The 10,496-nt window shown below is 44.5% G+C and overlaps 1 protein-coding gene and 1 long non-coding RNA gene across 2 annotated transcripts in view; one reads left to right on the plus strand and one right to left on the minus strand.

The window, feature by feature from the left end:
• Nucleotides 1-10,496, minus strand: part of cdk14 (cyclin dependent kinase 14) — a 205,066-nt gene that overhangs the window by 159,721 nt on the left and 34,849 nt on the right.
• LOC116690620 (uncharacterized) overlaps nucleotides 6,891-10,496 on the plus strand; it is an 11,970-nt gene continuing 8,364 nt past the window's right edge. Inside the window, exon 1 of the long non-coding RNA XR_004332308.1 lies at nucleotides 6,891-7,012. This is a non-coding gene — a long non-coding RNA (uncharacterized LOC116690620). The remainder of the gene's footprint in view (nucleotides 7,013-10,496) is intronic.

Below are 10,496 nucleotides of genomic sequence, written 5' to 3' on the forward strand. Positions count from 1 at the left end.
AAAAGGTCTAAACCTAAAGCTTAGGAAACAGACGTGTTTTCAGCTTTGCTGAATGCATTCATCAGATTTTCCACAGACAATTCCAGTCTAGAAGAACTGTCTAATTGTTTGTTATTTTTAAGGTAATAAAACTAAATTATATTGCAATTATATACAATTATCCGAGTATACACATCACACTATAAATGTGTAGATTCAATTTACAACAATATAAAATAAAAGATAAATAACCAATTTGGTGTTAGGGAAGCTCATCAAACACATTCTTATAACAATCTATACATTTGTTGCTTTTTATTATTGATCACATAAAGTGATTTAATAAGTCACTTAATTTACGCAAAAAAAGAGGGAATAATAGTTGGGAATTTAAGCTTCGATGCCTCTATTGTGTTTTCTTCGGATGGGCGCAGGTAGGCGGGTGGAGCGAGAGAAAAAGAACTGAGGAAATCTCTGATTATACTTTTGATTTCGTCATAATCAAAAGCTCATTTTGATTCAAAATCTAAATTGTGACTCCTAAAGTAATACTTTAAAAGCAACGACAGAGGATGGAACTTAATGATGGCCACTTCAAAAACAACATGGTGTAACGTGGTACGGGAGCAGTGTGTATTTTGTCCATAACAGGTTTCCTCAATTCATCAGTCCATACAGAAATCATATCACGCTCTGTCACGCTACAAAATACTAATCATCGGATGGAGGAGACTTTTCCTTTGTTCGCAGTCCCACTCACTGCTCCGTCTTTCTCTGGGTTATGGATGACCTTGACTGACAGGCCTGTTGCCACAGGAACCACACCATGTCTATTGTGTTGTGGTGAGCCAGGAAGGTGTGAAATTCACAATAAGACTCAGATGGGATCCGAACCGGAGTCGATTTCCAAGCCGCAGCAGACAGCAATCGCTTGAAACCGTGTGAAACACACACACACACACACACACACACACACACACACACACACACACAAAATGCCAGCGAGGTGCAGGATAGCGGGGGGAAAAGCCTGTAGGACATTAATTATTCAGTGTTGCACACCCTCATGTACATATTATTTTAACATATACTGTGAATTGGTAGCCAGGGGGACGGGGGACGGGGGGGACGGGGTGTTACTGTACATACAGATCCAAACAGAGTCTAAAATACACTATTTTTTGATCATCTGCGTAGAAATAAAGGCCCCTTCAACATGTGTATAGAACCAGGTGGGCCTCCCATATACATATGCAGTGGTGGATTGTAACTAAGTACATTTACTCAAGTACTGTACTTAAGTACAAATGTTGAAGTACTTGTACTTGAGTCTTTTCTAACTAGCCAAAAAATAGAACGACCTACAAGTCCAGCTGAGATGATGAGACCATTAAACACACAGCTGGTTGGACCCTTTACACGTTCTACAATATTAGGGTTTTTAAATACGGGACTTTTGCTTGTAACAGAGTACTAGTAATCTGAATACTTCTTCCAGCACTGTATCTGTGAAGTGAAAGCATAATCGTCCACATGATTAACACTGAAAGTGTTGTTGATTCAACTGGCTCAAAGTCAGAGCGAGTGTGTACACAGCCAAAGGCCACAGGCCGCACATAAAGCAACCACTGAGATGTTGCCTCATTAAACAGTAGCCAGCATGGCCGGAGACTCATAACAATGCATCAAAGACTCAATGCAGGGGAACTTGGTCCTTGGTGGTTGGTAACACAGAGCTCAGACGTGGAGACACAGCACTGATTGAACAGTCACATGCTCTCTTCTTGTGTTCTTGTGTCTGCTCTGACCTAGTCTCGCATGTCCAGATCTTCCTCTGGAGGATGTACTCCGAAAATCCTGCCCTGGTTTATCGGCATTTCTTTAAACCAATCATAGTCGTCTCGGGCGGCGCTAAGGTTTGTGTATGTTCAACAGTAGTTTTAGTGGTTTTACAGAAAACTCTGATTGGACAGATAGTCTAGCTAGCTGTCTGGATTTACCCTGCAGAGATCTGAGGACCAGGTAACCGTAGTCCTCAGATTGGACAGATAGTCTAGCTAGCTGTCTGGATTTACCCTGCAGAGATCTGAGGACCAGGTAACCATAGTCCTCAGAAATCCACCAACACAGAGACAGAGGACGGGGACGGACATCCGGCTGAAAATGAGGGACATTCAGCTGAACTGGACCAATCCCGGATCCAAACCGTTGTCGATATAGACACGTGGAAGATACAGTGGGTAAACTCATGTAATAGGAACGTGACACATGAACAGCAGCTGGATGTTTACGCGGACATTAGTCGAGTCCAGAGTGAGATCAAAGAGGCCGGGTCCGCCTTAGGTGGCGATTAAAATGAGCCCGGTGTGTTACACATCGTAGCTCACGCTGCAAGCATGGAATAATTGGCGGTAAACCCTGCACGGGGGGGGGCAGACCCACTGAGAAAGAGTGTCACAGAAGCTACAGAGAATACTGGATGTAGGAGTGAGTTCCGGCCTGCTGCTGACCTACACTCAACCTCGTCAATAAAAAAAAAAAAAAGCCCAAACACATCAAACTGCCACATACCCCTCGGAGGAAAGCACCGATGGACTGACAAGGACAAAAGCGAATAATGCCGCAGAAGCACCACGTCCCCTTAATGCTGCCATGACGGAGAAGAGGATGACCTAGAGAGGATGAAGCCCCCAGCTGCTGGGCTCAGCGCTCCAGCTGTTTACACGCCTTTCACAGTCTGGGTGTGTTTATCTGCGCTTGTGTGTGTGTGTGCATTAGGGCTGCACGATATGAGGGAAATATGCAATATGTGATGAATGTCGCCATAAGGATATTACTTGCAACAAATACACAGATTATAAAGAGTACTCAGTTTGGCATTCCTGCTGCTTTCTGTATTCTGCTAAAATACTAAGAAATTGCTTTTTGAATTTAAAACAAATGAAAGGAACAACAGTGTTTTATTTATTTAAGTTGAACTTTGAATGAGATATTAAAAAAAAGGTACCTCTAAAAAAGAATGAGTTACAATTTGAAGTGCTGTTTTCTGCTGATATTCTATTTAAACTAACACTAAAATATCTCTGAGTGTCTTTCACGGTGTGTTTATTGTCGAGATGTAAAAGCATCTGATACTGCCTACAATGCTGGTATGAGTAACACTGAGTACTGGAGTGTATGCACCGAACCAATACCACGTAACTTAGACCTGAATATGATATTTAAAGTACTTTATTCATGTTCTTTTTCCGTTATGACTGACTGTCAAACTGGATAATAAAATAAAGCTCCGTTGCGTTCATTATTTGCATTTGTTCATGTTCATGTTAACAACAACAAATATATAAATCATATCACATCCATGCAGGGATAGTAGGATACATCAGTTAGTTCATAATACAGTATATGACACTCCCGTACTGGTACTCAGTATCAGCCAATACGCAAGTTCAGGTATCAGAAAGAAAAAATGGTATTGGACCATTACTAGTATATTGTGCCAGTTGATATTGATAAAAATAAAAAAAAAATAGAAATTTTGTGCGGCCCTATTGTGCATGTGGACAAATAATATTCACACCCTTGCTTGGCCTGAATTGCCCTTGAACTCAGATTGCACATCTGTGTCTATCATGATTTTGGATCCCTCCGATGCCTCTGGCTTCTCTCCAGAAGAAAGAGAGTCTCCATGTTGCCCCTCCATCCCTCTGTCATTGTTATTCTGCAGTGCGCTCCACATTGCCCGCCACCTCTGGGCCTGGCAGATCAATAGAGGAGCAGACCAAATCACAACACACACACACACACAGCCCAAATAGAACTGCGTATGGGAAAACATTTCGTTCCAATTCCTTTAGGGCTAATTCCTAAAACAGTAGGTCGGCCTGCAGGAACGTGCCTTCGGACAATTACTTGGTCATAGTGGTGGTCAAACAGCTCATCGGTGTGCTGTTCTCCCGCCGCGAGGGATAAACCGCGGCTTTGTGCCGCCACCGAGCATCGGAATCAAACAGACAGAGCTACTGCGGCATTTAAAGAAGCGCTATAATCCCTATTCATCACTAAGCACACTGCTCCAGGCCCGTCAGATTAGCGCTTACATTTTTCTATAGTGAACCGGCACACAGTGCCAAAGTCCCCAAAGTGTGCCGTGCCATAGAAGTGGGACTTCCGAAGCTGGATTGACCTTAGCTTGACTCTTAACTACATGTAGCCTTGCAGCTTTTATGACTTGTGTAAAGAGAGGAATGCTCGGCTGCTGGGGCACTGATGCTAACAGACTCACACACTGTGTTGAGAGAAATGTCTCGTGTAGCCTTGATTGTGGAAATCAGTCTCTGTGCTGAGGTAACAGCTGGAGGAGACACATGTACACGCTCGGTGTGGGTTGCTTTTTTTTTTGCCAGTGGTGGAAATGATGCCACACAAGGAAGGCTCAGCTTGGCCAGCAGATGGCAATGAGCCTCCTACAGGTTGGTGCAATGAGCCTTCACAGACTGGGACGGGTACAGTTCTAGACAGATTTGCAACCCTTTTATGTATTTTTCTCCCCAAGACAGTATGTCCCTGCAGCTGTGGCGTTTCTGCACGCATGGAAACTTTTACAAGCAGCATCTCTAATCATTGAAGTAAATTGTTATAGAAAACACTTAAATAATACAATCCATCATTTAAAAAGCAACGGAGCCTGCAGGGTTAGCCGAGGGCCAGTTAAACGGCCATGGGGGTCTCTGAATCAGAGAAAAACATTAATTCAGGAGGGTGGAAGGTGGTGGTTGTTGTATATAATATATGCATAGCCTTTATATTTGTACAGTTATTTTCATGCCTGAGTATCTAAATACATCGCCATACTGTATTTGTAGGCCATATGCTGTTATAAATGTATTAGCCTATGTATGTGTGTGTGCATTAAATACAACAAGTACAAATGTACGACCCCTGTGAATAGAATTCAAAGTAAATACATAGAAATGGTCATGAACACTTCACTGACAGAGATCGAAAAATGCAGCGGAACGCATCCAGAATGCATACAGAACGACAGACAGCTGATGCAGTGGTGCTGCTCGTCATATTTAATTGACGTCGCTTTTAATGACGGCTCAGAGGCAGAGATGGCTCGTGTCAAACGGATGTAGCCTCGGCTCCTTGGCCCCAATCTCTTGTGGGCGGGACTAAGATGAGAGGAGGGGAATCAAGGATGCACAATGGGAAAGGTCCTCAGAGTCATATAGGCTTTTCAGCATAACATAAGTCCCGATAATAGCATGACTATAGTCCCATGATCCTCTGGGCCACACAGGGCTGCTGCCTGAGGCATCATCATTTGGGAGGATCCCATCTCTGATGGTCCATAATACATCAGAGATGATGTCACTCCTGACCCACCCTACAACAGCCCAGAAAGACTTTTAATATTGACCATAGTATCTAGAATCATGATATAAAAAGGTAGATGTGTCACTTCACTGTCCATATCAAGCAGATTTTAAGAGTTTAAGAGTTAAGCGTTTTTAAGAGTTTTCTCCAACGTTTATCAGAACAGGAAATGGGATGATGAAGCATGGTGGTGAGGTCAGCTCAGTCTGGCTGCCATGCCTGCAGACCAGAACACGGCCCAATGTGACGCCAGAGTTTGTATTTTTTATGATAATTATTTGATCGATGGTGCGTGTCCATTGTCAGCATCATTTCCATGTTGCCCATTCTTTTCCATGGGAGTAGCCGTGCAATGCATTCTGGCAGCGTCGCAGGGATTTTGGAGAAGCGGGGCGCTGAGTCACCCGTTCCTCATTTGCTAAAAGTTGAATCCATCTACTTCATGTGAACGAGGAGCGTAATGTAAGTTAACGTTAACATTATCAAGGACTGTGGGTGTGATACTAATTAATAATAATTCATACGTTTTATTGATCCCCTGGTGGGGAAATTACAAATTACACTCTGTTTTGTTTGAAATCAAGACACACAGGCCTGAAATACACACACATGCTCAGGACCTGTTCATGCACAAAACTGCACTAACCCTAACCCCCTAACCCTAACCTCCTAACTCTAACCCCTAACCCCCTAACTCTAACCCCCTAACCCTAACCCCCTAAACCCTAACCCCTACACCCCCTAACTCTAAACCCCCTAACCCTAACCCCCCTAACCCTAACCCCTACCCCCCTAACCCTAACCCCCTAACCCTAACCTACCTAACTCTAAACCCCTAACCCCCTAACTCTAACCCCCTAACCCTAACCCCCTAACCTCAACCCAACCCCTAACTCTAACCCCCTAACCCTAACCTCCTAACTCTAACCCCTAACCCCCTAACTCTACCCCCCTAACCCACCCTCCTAACTCTAACCCCTACCCCCTAACTCTAACCCCCTAACCCTAACCTCCAACTCAACCCCTAACCCCCTAACTCTAACCCCTAACTCTAACCCCTAACCCCCTAACTCTAACCCCCTACCCTAACCTCCTAACTCTAACCCCTAACCCCCTAACTCTAACCCCCTAACCCTAACCTCCTAACTCTACCCCTAACCCCCTAACCCCCTAACTCTAACCCCCTAACCCCCGAACTCTAACCCCCTAACTCTAACCTTCTAACTCTACCCCCTAACCCCCTAACTCTAACCCCCTAACCCACTAACCCCCTAACCCAAACCACCTAATTCTAACCCCCTGGACCAGCACCCTGAGCACATGTTGCATCAACATCCTAGCACATCAAAAAGCGACACCTGGTAAGGTGCCTTTAGCGTTTCTTACAAACCCCGGTCTCCTGGGTGAAAGTCCTGTGTTGTTTGACCAATCCCTCCCCCCTAACCAACCTCCTTACATGGCTTTCAGTCTTTCATTCTACTCTCTACCGTTCTCTCTTAAAACTAAGTCATCTGACAGCGCCGTGGTGGAGCTGCTACTCTGCCTGCTGCGTTCCAGACAGACGTTCAAGGGAGATTTTGCATCGGTACCTGCTGCTGAGAGACACTGACCAAGCGTCAGGATTTTACGAGTTGGGAGAGAGAATGGGTTGGTCGTTAACCATTACATTACATTGTCTCTTTTATCTTAATCCAAATCTTTAGCTAGTCTCAAACTGAACCCTGACAATGACTTGCACTTTGGTAAACAAGTGAATTCATTTAATTTCTGAATGATGAACGTACCAGGTGAGCAAAAACTAAGCAACTTTCTTTAAACAGATGATTGGATTTAGTGAAGTGTGCGTGTTGTATCACACAGTGATAACAGTCAGCTGGAGTCTTTGCAAGACACTGACAATGCACAATGGAAATGATACTGAAATACTACTAGGACTAAAACAGTGACTGCATTAATCAAACTAATGTACATTTTCTTGAACTATACATTCAGCAAGATTAATTATTCTCCATTGGAACCAGTCAAAGACCCCTGAGAATCCATGGTACCCTACTGGTCCAAGAGTTCGCTGGACCAACAAGGTCCACAGGCTCAAAATTGGACAAAGCAGTGTGAGCCACTTGGGATGAATAATTGAAGCAATACACCTTCCCTTATTCTTATTCCAATGACAGGAAGATAATCTAAATATAGTTGACATTGACTGGGATCAGCTCTGTGTTGTAGTGTGAAGCGCTGTGTGTCAAACAGCTCTCCGTTTGAGAGGGAAGAAGCCTTAAATCCCGTGGCTTTGGTATTGATAAACTGTTGAATGACAAAGTTTAACCTTCACCTGGGGCTAGATAAGGGACGTTCGCCGCCTCGTGCAGATAGCAACGCAGCCACGGAGGATGAAAGACATCCTTTGTTGCCAACCCAGATTCGGCGAGGGAAACTGTCAACAAAGCAGCATTCACTGGCTTTCTGCAGCAGATTTAAAATGAAAAAAAATGTCATATGGCCGTCTGACTCGTCTGTGGGCTCATTGTGCTGCTGTGTTATGTGCAGAAGTTGATTTAATAGTGGGAAGAAATGTATTTTAAAGGCAGAGTGTGGTAAGTGTACCGATTCAGTGGTGATATGTGTCAGTTAGACATGATGTTATGCTTTTGTGTAATTATCATTACACATGAAATGAATGTGTGTGTGTCTTACCTGTGGTGTTAGCAGTGTTTCTCAATTTCCTTATGGTTGTTTCCCAAACATCGTTTTTTCTCATCTCTTATCTCATCTAACACACACATCACCCTAAAATATTTTACCAAAAATTTCAAATGTTGTAGCGTTGTGCTTGAGGAACAGCATCTTTCTCCCAAGGCAGTCCATCAGATATTTTTGGTAGGATACTAAACACAGGGAACATGTGTTCACCAAAAGGACTATTTGTTTGAACTGGGGATGGAAAAATTAATAATTAAGCCAGGAGCAGGTTAGCGTAGCTTAGCTTTAAGACAGGAAACAGGGGATACTAGTAATGCTGGTTGGGTCTGACTGTAACAAAATGTGCCTACTAGCACTTACATTCCTTTTTAAATTGGCAGACAAAATCGGGCTGTGGACGTTGCTGTAATGGGTCTCAGGAGCAGTCATGCAAGCCCAAGCCATGACGTTATCTCTCCGTGTTCCACAGCTCGGTTTGTGTGTTTGGGATCATGAGTGGATCCTTTCTCTCTCCACACCTTGGTAATGATTCCTCCCACAGTCCATTGGTCCCCATTAGTGATGGCGTTGCATAGTCTGTCCACCAGAGGACGCTCTACAACGTCCCTTTTAGTGATGGCGTTGCATAGTCTGTCCACCAGAGGACGCTCTACAACTGTCCCTGTTTAGTGATGCGTTGCATAGTCTGTCCACCAGAGGACCCTCTACAATGTCCCTGCTAGTGTTGGCGTTGCATAGTCTGTCCCACCAGAGGACGCTCTAAAATGCCCTGCTAGTGTTGGCTGTTGCATAGTCTGTCCACCAAAGGACGCTCTAACAACGTCCCTGTTAGTGATGGTGTTGCATAGTCTGTCCACCAGAGGATGCTCTACAACGTCCCTGTTATTGATGGCGTTGATAGTCTGTCCACCAGAGGACGCTCTACAATGTCCTGCTAGTGTTGGCGTTGCATAGTCTGTCCACCAGAGACGCTCTACAATGTCCCTGCTAGTGTTTGGCGTTGCAGTCTGTCCACCAAAGGACGCTCTACAACGTCCCTGTTAGTGATGGCGTTGCATAGTCTGTCCACCAGAGACGCTCTACAACGTCCCTGTTAGTGATGGCGTTGCATAGTCTTCCACCAGAGGACGCTCTACAATGTCCCTGCAAGTGTTGGCGTTGCATAGTCTGTCCACCAGAACGCTCTACAATGTCCCTGCTAGTGTTGGCGTTGCATAGTCTGTCCACCAAGACGCTCTACAACGTCCCTGTTAGTGATGCGTTGCATAGTCTGTCCACCAAGGACGCTCTCACCGTCCCTTTAGTGATGGTTTGCATAGTCTGTCCACCGAGGACGCTCTACAACGTCCCTGTTAGTGATGGCGTTGCATAGTCTGTCCCACCAGAGGACGCTCTACAATGTCCCTGCAAGTGTTGGCGTTGCATAGTCTGTCCACCAGAGGACGCTCTACAATGTCCCTGTTATTGATGGCGTGCATAGTCTGTCCACCAGAGGACGCTCTACAACGTCCCTGTTAGTGATGACATTGCATAGTCTGTCCACCAGAGGACGCTCTACAACGTCCCTGTTAGTGACGGCATTGCATAGAAACCAAAAGCTAATACGGAGAGTAGACATTCAGAGCTCTTTATTGTTTGAAGAATCAATGTAATAGGACACATCTGGGCAACAACACCTGTCAGCCACATGTCCCAATAATCTTGCTCCCATTAAATTGGGTGGGTTCAAAGGTGCCATCTTCTAAGTTATAGATCCAGATGTGAATATCTGGAAATAAAAGCTGAGATGCTGATCTTGTTTCCTATGTTTGTCTTTGATGGCAATCTTTAATGTTTCCAGTGTACAGGAAAAAGAATTGGCCTCTCTGTTCCAATAGTCTCGGAGGGGTGTGTACATCATGCTGGATGTAACCAGCTGCTTGATTAGCAGTCCATTTTTTCAGTTTTCTGCAGTCATGTCGGCATGTGTCGCAGTGCTGATTAAATATTCAGACTTTGACATTTTTCTGTATTGTGTTTGGCACATTGCTGCTGTGCCACCAACAAATATCAATGTTTATGCTTGTTGCTTTGATTTAAATTAGGTTTGACTGAGGAGACGGAGTGTGCTGCCGCCATCATTCAAGGGTGATTAGATGCTTTAATACAGGCACCAGCTGCTGCACACCATTTAATCACCAGTATCATGAGAGCCTCCGGCTCTGTAAAAGCTACCCGCCGCCTACAGGAGTCTCCCTGCACTCACTGCCCTTCACTCACTTTTCTGTGCGTAATAGTCTCATTAGGCCTGTAACATCTATGGCATCATTGTCTACTGCAATACTTTCACGGAACAGACTTTATTTGATCAACCACCATTTATTGCTAACATTAGCTAAGGTGTATGGCTGCTGATGGTCATTGTTGATTTTGCATTCTTCCCAGAGAGAGAGAGA

This window comes from Etheostoma spectabile, chromosome 6 (assembly GCF_008692095.1).
Source record: "Etheostoma spectabile isolate EspeVRDwgs_2016 chromosome 6, UIUC_Espe_1.0, whole genome shotgun sequence".
Classification (NCBI taxonomy): Eukaryota; Metazoa; Chordata; class Actinopteri; order Perciformes; family Percidae; genus Etheostoma; species Etheostoma spectabile.